The following is a 13,604-nucleotide window of genomic DNA, read 5'->3' on the forward strand; positions in this document are numbered from 1 at the left end:
TGTTTTGTTTGCTCGAGATAAGGGTGTTAATTATTCTAGTATGTGTTAAAAGAGTACAAGGCCCCGCGCCGGACTGTGTGGTGGAGTCCAGAGCGGTGGTGACAGACGGTGCATGCAGCATGACTGCGTGTGGCGTGTTGGTTTGATGTTCCCCGCTGAGCTCCCCCGGACCCCGAGACCGGTGCGGCCGCATCTCGACAGTCTTCCGGGGGGTGAGCGAGGTGGGGTTGGGGAGACCCTGCTTTAGGATGCATGAGGTTACAGGGAGGGATGAGGAGCAGTGAGAGCGGTAGCTGCATATTTTACATTCCAATCACCTTAGACGCAAGGCTCTGGTCGTGCATTTTAATTAAGTGCTTTCCATTGCTCCTTCGCTCCGATGGAGAGCAAGGTGTATGAGATGAAAACCGCTCGACAAAGATGAGACATTGCCGAGTTGTTTTAGTTTTCCGTTGTTGCCTTTTTCCCATTCGTTTTGGATCAGTTTAAGTCTTCATTATGCATATGCAACCAATCGACGACTAACACACTGTGTTCTAAAAGCTGGGTATAGCGAATATAGAAATGGAATCACCCTTTGGATGTGTTCTTTTTTTCTTCCTCTTCGGGCGGCGCAACGGTGGATTGTGGTTTGAGTTTTAATGGGTTGGAAGCCACAGAGGCTTCCTAAGAGAGGCTTGCACCGAGGAAGGGACCTTGAAGTGAAGGCCACACCCCGCCTCGCCTCCAATCAGGAAAAAACTGGAGGAGAAGCAGGGAAAACAAACAGCAAAAAAAAATACCCGTAGGCCTAATATATAGTCGCCGGCACGTGCGCTGCGTCTCATCGCCGCTGCTCCAGGAAAATGGACTCAATCACACAGCGCTCAACCCTCGAGGGAGATGTCGGCAACAGAGACGCCACGGCCGGGGAGCCCACGCCGCCGCGGCACGGCCCCAACACCCTCGATATGAGATCACTTTCCGAAGCCGCGGCGGCTCCGGCTCTCGCTAAATCCGCGGCAAAGTCTCGTCCTCCTCAAATGGCCGAAACAGCCCGGTGTTTGCCCGGAACAATCAGGCTCAGCGCGCCTCTGGCCTCGATGCAGTCGCCCGTCTGACACTAAAGTGTCGTCCGTAAATGGAACCTAATCTAGAGGGTAAATACAGCAGATGTCATCCTCTGCCATCTTGACACAGGAACAATAAACAGGACACGGCGGCGAGATGTAGTAGTTGTATCGCCGAGGTAGGGTTACTCCAGATTTATGAAGTGCTATAATGCCATGCAGGGGGATTGATCGTGTTTGCCTCTTTAACTCCTCTGGCTGGGATATTAACTTGGCAGATTTGTCCCTGTCTCACGAGCGGCACCCTTGTCAATTATTAAAAGGAGCAAAAACAACAGGCCCCGGCGAAGAAAAAGAAAAACCACTTTGGGGTGCACAGCTCATTTGCACATCTCCATTTCCAGATGTGTACTCATGCGTTGAGGCCATAATAAGAGCTGGTCTTTCATCCCTGTACGCCTGCGTGCTAATTCACTCTCTCTCCACGCCCTGTGTCTCAAAAGAGAGGGACACCGAGGGAAGAAGAATTGAGGCAGAGGAGGAGGAGGTGATGAAAAGAAAAACACACACCGCCTTTTGTTGTTAGGTGCTGTCTTCATGCAGACGGAGGGACAAGCCCTTATCATATTGTTCGAGAGGGCGAGACAGAGGGGGAGGCAGGAGGAAGAGGGGGAGGCGAGAAGGGGAGGTGGGGCTCTGTCAGAGCCCTAATGGAAGAAGCAGGTTTTTTGTGTCACGCCGTCGCCCGCCCTCACCGCTGACGGATGGGGAGCCGAGCAGTCGCCGCGAGTTAGCTGCGGCCCCGGCGCGGGACACCTCGCGGAGCCCCCCGGGCCGGGGATCAGTCAATCGACGGATCGCGGGGACCGCAGAGTCTCCCCGTCACCACGGCAACACGTTCTCACAGAGTAGTCGATGCGTTTTTTTGTTCAACACCTTGTCATGGTCGCAGGAGAGCGAGATGTTTTTTAGCCTAGTGTGTTAGTGACAGGGATGCACCGACAACGCCAATTTGGTGATATTATTTGACACCGACGGAACTATTTGCGGCCTTCTTTCTCTATGAGTTATTTATGAGGAACACCGCAGTGGAGGTGCATGCTACTGCCCCGGAGTATTAAAGCTGTAATCAGAGCAAACGGGTGTCACCGGAACATGGTAATACAGGTTGAAATCGATCCAAAGTCGCCCCGACCCCCACGCCCCGTCATCCCTGCTGCTTTACCTCCGTCACCCGGGAAAAAACTGTGGTTCCAATAAACCGGAGGGAACGCGGGGCGTCTGATACTCTCAAAGCAATCAGGGAAGGGTCCCCGGCCTCCAGAGGAACCAGGCGACGGGTTAGTCTTTTTGTCAATATTGTTTAGACCGAGGGTAATATCGACAAACCGGCTGACTGTAGACGGTGGGAGAAAGTTGCAAAGACAGTCGATCCCAGCCCCTTCCCAGAGCTCGATATCTTTTCACACACGACACCTTTAAGGGAAACTCAAGTCACTGTCGGTGGCACCGGCACGCTGGCACCGGCACGCTGGCCAATCGTGCGTGATGCGGGGAGGGCACGAGGCTGAGGCTGAAAAGACCGCTCACGGGGGAAAGCAGATCAAATCCAACTAATTGGGGGAAGAAATAAATCCATTTTTCAGAAATGTTATCTTAACGAAGTTGGGGAGGAAGGGTGTGACGGCGTCATCTCCTCCCACACCGTCTCAAGTTGAACCCGCATTACATTTTCTATGTTTAACGCAATTCCTTACCCTTGGGGTGACAGACAGAGAGAGAGAGAGAGAGAGAGAAAATGAGTACCAGCAGGCAGTGATGATGGAGGGATGGGGGTGGGGGAAAAGAGGGTTGCAGGTTGGACAGGTAATTAGTAGAGGTGCGCCCGAGGTGTTGACATTGAAACAAGATACCAGATGCTGACTGAGCTCTGAGATTAGCGCCCGTTTCCATAGAACAACCCGAATGAAAGAGTTCCCCCTCATTCCATACACGCGCACACAGACGCGTACACACACACACACACACACGCACTCACCCTGCCTGTCACCCGTGGCTGTCTACTGGAGATACTAACCTTATCTGATACCACATGACGGAATGGGACAGAGATTAATTCTCCGTTTTAGGGAAAAAAAGAACATCTGAATGGGGATCAGTACATAAATGACACGCAGAAGGGACATGTTTTACAGCGTTTGCGTTCTAGGCTGAAGTGTTCCCTCATCAGACTTAATTGTGTCAGTGGTATAATTATGGACACAAATCCTTTATCATTTATCTTCTATTTAGGTTACAGTCGGCCTCAGCACAGTAGATTTAAACTTTTTTTTTTTTTTTTTTTTTTTTCACAGCAAGTTTGCTGGGAAGTTGGATTAAAAACCTGCATTCAAATGTGTAGATCTCTCTTTGTCTTTGTCTTCTTTGGATCGATTGATGTGTTTTTTCTTGGTTGAGGCTGTTGGGATCTGTTTTCATCCTGAGGGTCTCTCTCCGTTATTATGGATGTTCACCCATATTTACCCATATTTACAGTTTACCGACCACAATGAGCCACGCTGCTTTATCAAATTCCCCGCGGCTGGCTTTCACTTCTTGGCCGATCACCACATTCTTGCCGGGAAGAGCGGACCCGGCCACCAACAATGGACACAGCATATAGGGTTTTAAACACAATGAAAATACATTGAATGGCTGTTTCTTATTAGGGTGCCAGCTAAATGAATATGGGATAAATGTCAAATATCAGATTCAAAAGTAATATAATCTTATGGATTGCCACTTTTAAATAATACATTAGAGCAAGAATTCACACCCAGAGCCAACGCTGTCAGGGGCGTCTTTTGTTTGTGACTGTGGAGCACCACGCAGGAACAACACTGTCATCCCACTGATGGTAATAGCTCTTTGGTGGTATCTGGGAGCAGTTTGGGCAATTCCGGCTGCAGGTGCACTCCGTCCTCCCTCACACACACACACACGCCCTCTTCTAAATCTAACTATACTGTATGTCTTCCCCTATGCCGGGGCTTCTGACTGATGTTGTTGTGGCCCCTCTATATGGATGACACCTCTCCAGCGCAACCACCTCCCACCTATACTGTAGCAGGTGCAGCCACTTCTGCAGATCCGGAGCCTAGGACGCTCTCCTTCCCCCTCTCATCCCTCTCCACTTCATCCCCACTCACCTTTTGTTGTTCGGCTCCGCAGAGTATTGCCCGTAATCCTCAAATGGACAAATGGCTCAGACGAAAGAGTGCGATTGGAAATACTGTTGATGGTAATTGTTGATCAGGAATCGATAAACAAAAAATAACCGAAACTGTGGTGTTCCTGATGAAGGATTCATTCAAAATCAACAATAATAATATTATTTGGTTTGTTGAATCTTGATCAACAAGAATCATAAACGATATTACCGATCATGTATAATAATTTGTTTTTAACCTGTGATGACGAATTCTATAATATTAGTCATGATGATGAGTGAAAATGATAATAATGATAATTATAGATGATAATGATAAACTAACTACAGATAACGGTTGTTTGTTTTGTGCTGATAATTCTTTGTACTGTACAGTACGTCTTATGGAGCTCCTACACTGCCCTTGAAACAAAGCCCCCTCCCACCCGCCTTTGAAATAACAGGCACTGGAGGAGCTCTCACTCTAAGGGAGCATCCTTCCTGCTTAGCACCGTGGCTGCTCTTCCATGGCTTCTCTCTATGTAACTGTAGACCCCACCGCCCAGCTTAATACGCTGAAAATATTATAAAATACTCAACTCAGCCAGAGCGCAAGGCTCCATGAAGTGATGTGTTCTTTGAAGAGGTTCCTGGAAGCACGCTCTCCGAAAACCTTTGTCATCACGGACACCTTGTGATGGATGTGATCCGGCCGTGAAGGTGTAGTTAGTTAGGTGCGGTGCAGTTAGGTGCCGAGCTGGACGAGCACGTCCGCGGACAATGGAAATGAGCAAAACCTCGGACGCGAGGAGTCGGCAAGGTATGGACGCACAGTGCAGTATACTGTATACGGTATTCCCCGCTCATCACCTGAAACCAGTTGAAGTCACGGAGAGATGGAACGGAGCATTTTCAATGATTTCAATGACTGATGAAGTGAACAATTAACTCCTACAATGAATGATTTGCGTGGTTTGTGATTATTTTACGGGAGAATGATATTGTTTTTTTTGTGTACCCGTTTTGATAACCAGGAAACACAAACCGGTCGCCTCCCAGAGATTTAAACCACGCGTTAGGCAAAAACAGGATAAATATGAAATCACATTGATTACATTTTGTGCATTTATCCCTTTGTCTCGACGAAAAATTATGCTTGTTTTTCTCTGAGTTGTTTTGGATAAACCCAGATGAGTCAAAAAAAAATTGCTAGTTTTTCTTTGGAAATTATAGAAGTGTTTCCGAGACAAAAACAATTTTCTGCAAACTTGCAAAAAAAAAAAAAAAAAAAGGATGCAGCCGTTCGTCTCAAGAGGAGGAAATAAAAGCCGGTGTATTTAATCGCAGAAAGGGGGGGGCAGGAAATTGCTGCGGTGCCAGGCCAAAGGTTTTGAGGGAAGGATTTTCAACTACAAAAACAAAAACAACAACAACAACAGCAGCAAGCGCTCGCAATGAGGAAAACAAGCGATGGAGAGACTGTAGATAACGTTTTACCGGAAATGCCGACGATGCCGATCTGAAATCACGGCCACGGGCGGAGCAGGCATCCTGGGCCTATGGTGTGTATCGCCTCAGAGGCAGGAAACACCAGAGTATTCACAGACTCACCGGCACATCCGTCGGCCGATACATTTCCGACAGCGGTGGTAGAAGTACTCAGAGCTCAGAGCTCAGAACACCCCGACAGGCTGACGGACGGCACACTTTGTCTCGCGAAAGTCAAAGCGACACATTGGCATTTCCACTGAAGTAAAAAGTATTCCAGTGTTGCCCTTGGATGTACTCAAAGTATTAAAAGTACTTGTCATGTCGAGTGTCCTGATGTAACAGGGCCGGTAACAGGGCCGGCAACGCGGCACAAAGCGCTGTTCACCTTTTTTTCTGCAGAGGGGAGTTTGTGCAGATGCTGATTACAATTGACAAAAAATACACTATCGGTGGTTTCGTAGTAAGCTACAAGGATACGGAGCTAATGAATCATTGATGAGGATTCCTAAAATAAAGGTTTAATAGAGCTAGTCCCGGATTGCAAATTAAAAAAAAAACAGAAAGTGACATCGACCGTGTATTGGAACACAATACACTTATGGGCAGGTGGTTGAAAAATGCCCTTTAGTGCGGTGCTTGCTCTTCAATGTTTTCCAGTAATGATTGTCAAGCGCGTCATTGTCACCGGGCGCAATTCTGAGATATCTCAATAATATTTCGACGTCCCATCGACCGGCGACCACAGGAGAGGGTGGTTGGGGGGGGGTGCTTGTCGGCGTGCCGCGTGCTCAGACTCGGTCTGGCCGGATTTGGAGAGTCCGATTCCCCCCGGGAGTGTGTCTGAACACAAAGGCTGTGACCTCGGAGCACCGGTTCTCCAACGTGCCTGCTCAGCACGCCGCAGCCTCCCCCCGCCGCGCCGCAAACAGTCGCCGGCTCATCACCAGTCACGACAACAAACAAGCCGTACTTGAAAGGAGATGGGAGAATAAACAATGGGATGATGTGTGTTCCCTCCGCCGCCTCGCGGCCGCTGCGCCATGAGGTGGGCGCCGCTTCTTGCAAATGGCGTTTCACGAAGGGACGACTTGGCCTCCAAAAAAAACCAAAACAGCTCTGTCACCATGACAGAGCCACACTGGTACGGACACGGCGCGGCCTCTCACGGAGCGAGCGGAAGGACACGCAGCGAAAGTACGAAAGGGAGCAAAACAAAACGCTGCTCCCGGGCGGTGAGGTCTCAGGACCCGTGAGCCCCCCCCGCTTTGTGGCGCCTAACGAGGGATCCGCCGCGCGTTGGCGGCGAGGACGGTCGGCGAGGACGGTCGTGTCAACGGGCTCCTCGCGTTCAAGGCGGCACAATGCCACCAAGCCGCGCCGGAGATTCTTACGCAAGGCCATCGGGAGTTTTTTTTTTATTTTGCAAAGAAATAGCAAAAAACAGGCAGGAAGACAAAGAGTAGATGTCGAAAGAAAAGCCAGTTTTTCAATCGCTGTGGAGGAATGCATGTCATGGTAACGGCTTCCTCCCTTCCAAGGCCTTCTGTGTGTGTGTGTGTGTGTGTGTGTGTGTGTGTGTGTGTGTGCGTGCGCGTGTGCATGTGCGTGCAAGCGCCTCACAATGAATAATTGATGTAAATTGGAATTGTTAGCAGGAGTGGCAAATAAAACAGAGGCTGAGACTAATTAACAGGGTTTTTTTTTGTCCCCCCCCACCCCCCCCACTCGCTACCTTGCCAGTGGTTGGAAAACACAGAGCGGCAGAGCATAAGGAGATGCGGTTTGAGCCGAGGCCAGGCGAAGTGGGACGACGCTCGATAAATTGATTCATCAGAAACAAAATTCAATTAGAATTTACAACTCCTCACCAAAAAATATGAAAACTGTCGTCGGGGAGACGAACAGCTGCCTTGACAAATTGGAAAAAATCGAATCCAAGGTAATTGCGCAAATTCTCATCTGCTTCCGCTCTCTCCCGCGTTCCGCCCACGGGCCACCTCACTGTACCATAAAATAGCCGGCGACAATTTTTCAATGTCGGCCAACCGATGACACCCCCCCCCCTCCATCCTTGAGAGAAGCTGAATGTAAATAAACAGCGAGAGCCATAACCAAGCCAACGGCAGATTTTATTCAGTGTTGTTGGATTCCTCCTCCCTCCTCTCGGTCACTTCCTCTGCTTCCTTGCTTGCTGCAGACGCTTTTTCTTCCCCTCCTTCCCTCCTCTATTCACCCTGAATTATTAAAAGGTGTTGTGATTCCCAGTATGATTCAGAATTTTTGGGGCTGCAGCTCTCCCCGCCGTAGTCGCATTTGCTTGCCATCCCCCCCCCCGGTGTCCCCCCCCCCCCCCATTTCGTCCAGGACGAGCGAGCCGTCGGGGAAAAAAAAAGGGGGGGGATCCGCGGGCGGCTCGTGCCTCGAAACCTCACCTTGAAACGGCGAACCAGCGATTTTAGATAATAAATACGGTAGTCAAAAAGTAGTCGTCTGCCTGGCGCCGTGGAGAAGAGCATTATACCCCCTGAATCTGTATTCAGGTCAGGACGCTTCTCGTAGCAGGCGGGGGGAAAGGGAAAAAAAAAAAAAAAAGGGAGGGAGGGAGGGCGGGCGGGATCTTTTTCTTTCCCATCATGCACCAGCAGTAGGACCAGAATTGGCACGCGGGGATGGGCCGCTCCCCCGGGATAAAGATCTTGTCTGCTGATGGACTCTCTCAGAGGGAAACCTGCCAGGGACCGCCTTTCTTCACGACCCCCCCCCCCCTCCCCCCACCCGTTGTATTCTCAAGCATAACCAAAAGGAGTCCGAGCCCCAGAAAGCCCCGGCCACGCGGGGCTCGGGCGACCAGCGGCGGCCGCCCCCGGAGGAAAGGTTGCGAAAACAGCTGCTCGACGACGGAAAAATGATGCAGCGTTTCCACATTTTTGAGTAGCCTCTCCCTCCCTCCCTCCCTCCCTCCCTCTCTCTCTCACTGTCCTTATCCCTCTCTCTATCTGGCTGATGCGTGGATGACACGCCAGTCAGTGCAGCCGAAAAGGGTTCAGGGGCTCCTTTTTGTCTCTGATCCGCCAGATAATATTGATGCAGCGCGCTCTATCTATCTATCTCTATCTATGATCAAACTGCTGAGGAGAAGGGGAAAAAAAAAGACAAACAATAATAATAAAAAAAAAGGGGGATCATTATCCCTCCACGAGCGTTGTTTTGTTTTCATACGTGGCACCGGGTCTGGTTGCGTTCTGTACGTGCACGAAACATGAGGGGTAACCAAAGGTGGGAGAAAGACAGAGCGAGAGAGAAACAAAAAAAAACCTGGTGTTCTGAGTGAGAGCGCGAGGAAACGCAGAAGGCTGAGGACGCTCCCGTTGTGGTCGAGGGGGGTTGAACGTCTGTTTGCGCGTGGGCTCTTGTTTTTGCGTTTGTTTTCCTTGCTGGCTCCTTGAGAACCCCCTCACAATCGCTGCGCCACAATGGTGTCATATCGATGGGTTTTCTTAATCGATTACCCCAGTAGGGGGGGCCACGGCGGAATGAAAGGAATCAATTCAAAATGCAGATCAGCACGCACATGAATAGGGAATCGGCCGTTCATTGTTCTGCTCAAATCGCATCCGTGACGTTCTACCTCTGAGCTGTCGCCATTTTATTTAGAAAATCCTAATTCAAGCCTTTTCAAACTCTACAGGATAACACGCTGTGCACTCCAGTTGCTGAATTACAGGCTCAGTGGGAACAAATGCAATATGATATTCATAAGTATGTTTTAATCAGTGTACAATCCCATGAAAATAAGGATCCTTGTGTTGGTGCTACCTCGTTTTTATCCACATAGAGGGCGGGTACGCTTCACGGTGGCCGCCATGTTGCACCGCCATGTTTCTTCTACAGTAGCCCAGAATGGACAAACCAAACGCTGGCTCCGGAGAGGGCCGCGAATTTCGCGCCGCCATGTTGCACTGCCACGGGGACGGGTTTTCAGTTGGTTGCGATCTACAACCTCACCGCTAGATGCCACTAAACTCTACACCCCTGCACCTTTAACGTTTAATTCGAGCAAAGGTTGTCAATATAATACAGTGAATAATACGCCAAGGACATAAAAACACCAAGGTTGGGTTGTGGTAGTACAACAACTGCAATAATAATAATAATAATAATAATAATAATAATAATAATAATAATAATCATCATCATCATCATACTCATCATCATCAATGTAATCATCATTATCATTTTCATCACCATCATCATCATCATCATCATCATCATCATCAATATAATAATAATCATCATCATCATCTTCATAACGAGTTTTATTGAAATGAGCAAAAGTTTTCCACACTCATTCCACACTTTCACAGTCTCTTTGGCACAAACATTTTGGCTGTGTGCTAATTGAAAACAACAAAACTATTTCAAAGCCACGCCAAACCAAAAGACAAAACGAGTCCTGTACATCATTGATTATAAAACCATCTTAATATATTCATAGTCTTTTTAAATGTTGCTCTTTGTCTACAGTGAGCGGTGTTGTGCAAACGATGTCTACCAACAGTAGAGGAGGAGTGCTACAATAACAGATAAGAGGTTTGAAATAACCATCCGCAGGCCTCGAGGAGAGCGGGACCGAGGTGTTTCAAAAACATCCAAGGAGGGTGCTTGAGGAGAGGGAGATCTCGGGGCGAGGGCCACGGCCACTGTTTGCAAAACATAAATACAACATTTCAAATCCGAATTCACTGCTTACTTTTAATCAAGCTCTTACACGCCCTTTAGATAGTGGCGGGATTCCTTCAACAGCCATTTAATGTTAAGCACTGTGTGGAGGGGAAAAAAAAAACAACAACAAAAAAAAAACAACAAGATTATAGACCGACATTTAGCAGTTAAAGGCCACAGGGATTATGAAGAGCAGTTTAATGAGGCGGCAGGAGAGGATGCCGTGGGACTGCGCCGCCTGGAGCAACACAAAGTTAAGTCCCTCACTGCGATCGATGTATGGAAATGAGCGAGCGACAGAGGTCGCCCTCCAGGAGGAGGGATCAGAGCAGACGAGTGCAGGGGCTGCAGGTTGTCCCAAGGAGCAACAGCGAGGAACTGGCAGCGTAACGACGGGGCTCAGGAATAAAGCGCCGAGCGGCATCCGATGTGCCACCTGTGCAATTACTTGTGGTAAGTGGCGGGGGCTTTGCGACAGGACGCTGATAAAGGACGGCGTTTTCCGGGGCAGTTAAATCGCATCGCGGAGCGCCCTTGTGTAGGAGCGCCCCACGTGAACCGTCCGCTTCTTCATCCGAGAGGGACATTCGCGGTGGGATCCGTCCGTTCCGACCGGCCGCGCCGTAATCTGAACAGGGAAGCGTCCGCCGCAAGTGCCGGCGACGATCGGCGGCGAGGAGCAGATGATGCTGAGCGGGATCATCAGAGTCCCACACAGATCAGATCAGTGTACAGTGACATACAGCGAGCTGCGGAGGCCTGAGCCGCCCAGGGCGACACTACAGGGCGGGGTGTTCCCGCCCTGAGGCCTGGAACTAGGGCCCGCTTCGGACGAGGCAAAGGAAATGTGTATAAGTTTGTTATCAGTATTCGGGAGTTCACTTCCGTCCGGCTAAAGCCGGCTGTGCGCCATAGGCGAATGTTGTCAAGAAACTTTTAAATGAGCCGTTATAGATGAGAAATGGATCGATTTTCGGCCTCTGCACGGCATATTTATTTCTATTATGTTGGATTTTCTGAGGTGAAATAAGAGATTGTATATTCCTCCAATCCGGTCCAAAGAGAAACTGCCCAATCGGGGTTGATATGCGAATCATAATATCCACATGACGAATGATTATTTCTGAAATATGTATGTATGAAACCACCAATAGTCATGTTCAAAGTACAGTCAAAACGATCAATATTGAGGTATTCATCTGGAAACATCATGATGATCTTGTCAACATCGTGCAGTCCTGTTGGGAAACTGTTCGAGATGAATGTGATGTTGTTCTGTTTTGCAATGCCAAGGATGAACTAGGCTTCCGGCACTTTCACATACGCCGTGTTTAGTCCGTTTGAAATCGAGCCCTGATGCTCTCACCCCCTTAGTGTGGTTCCTTTGGGCGGGTGTGAACGCAGTGAAGACCAAAACAACCGGTCCGAGGCCGCGTGCGTCTCGGACGCTTCCAAGCAATCGCCAGTGTGGTTTGCCTGCGGTGAGAACACAATCCCACCCTGATTCGACCTAATTGCAGGAAGTGAAGCAAACAGGCTATGTATTATGGGTTATGGGTGGGCATTTGTTTACATTTCCAGCCCTGCTCCGCCCCACACGGCGGCGCTGGCTCACAGTGGGAACTTCCAGCAGGTCGTGTTTTCCTCCCACAGGGACAGCATGAGAACATGCAGTTCTCTTTCGACTTGTATTTATTTGAGGACAGGCAGTAGACCAACGGGGCTCCTACATTACCCACAATGCAATCTAATGTAGGCATGGCTTGGGCCATATCCAAAATTTTATATCGCGACACAGTGCCGCCCAAATACCGCGATTCATGATATTATCACCTTTGTTGACGAGGGGGGTAAGAGGGTGACAGAGAAGTGTTCCCTGTGACGCACGGCCCTGTTTTTGGTGTCATTCAATTGCAGCAAATACAACTACAATGAAAACACTCTGTATGTGCCTGGGATGTGAATGGGCGTTCACGTAACGTGCGTGTGGAAAAGATCTCCTGTTCACCGCGGCAACAGTGACAGGCCAACAAGCGAGTGAGGAGAATTTATTTGTAGAATAAAAAATGAAGATAAAAAAACAAAACAATTTGACTTATTTTGGGATTCTCAGCGTGAGAAATACGAGGTGTGGGCATGTGAGTCTCACGGTCAAAGCGTGACACTTGGCAGATCGGTATAACAATTATTAAAAACATTTTTTTTGTTGTAATATTATTCGAGCGATGCAAGTCATAACCTGGAGCCGCAACTTGACCACCGGACCATCGACGCCATGCGGGCCACCACCTCCAACTCCTCCATCTGCTTCCTCGCTGTTGCACATGCGTCCACGTACGTGTATGTGTCCGTGCCCTCTGCTGCTCCGTCCGTTGCTTCCCGTGGTCCCGCAGACGGACGGACGGACGGGCGGGCGGGTGGACGGGGGGGGCGGTGTTTCGATACTGTCAAAAATATCGTGTATGGTGGCAAATATTGCATAGTTAGCCCAATCTCCACACACCCTGTTGATGCGGCATTTTCGATACTGCTGTTTGCATCCGGGAAGGTAATTTAAATGACGGTTTAATAGAGCGTGGGGCTTGTTTACAGTCTTCCGTGTGAACGGAAAACAAACGCAGTGGGTGACTGAGACTTTGCATGGGTTCAGCCCCTGATTTGGAACAAAACAAACGAACCGCAGGTATGAGGAGCGCCCTCAGCTACTCAGCCGAGAGAACCATTTCGGGTCGTGTTTGATTTCATTTTGACTTTCCGCTTTATCTGCCCCCTCTCCCAATCCGTTGCCCCCCCCCTCTGGTGTCGTGTCCTCCTTCCTTCTTTCTTTCTTCCTTCCTCCTTGCATGGTCCTCACCTCCAAGGCCGGGCTGAGGACCATGTGTTTTGACAGCCCTGATGACGGACTAAATGTCACAAGTCTCAGAGAAAAGGATCTGCCGTGCGCCGTTGGCATCCACGGCCGTGTGCGCGTGCCTGTCGGGGCGTGTTTGTTGGTGTTTGGATACCGGAGCCGATGTTTGCACGTGTGTGTGTGTGTGTGTGTGTGTGTGTGTGTGTCTACATGTTTGCGTCTGTTCTCTGAACCCGAACTACAAATTGTATATTGTTAATGAGAACAGACGATGCCCGTGAGCTCTGACTGCGGCCCCGCACGG

This window comes from Zeus faber (genome assembly GCF_960531495.2).
Source record: "Zeus faber genome assembly, chromosome: 9".
NCBI classification, from domain to species: Eukaryota; Metazoa; Chordata; class Actinopteri; order Zeiformes; family Zeidae; genus Zeus; species Zeus faber.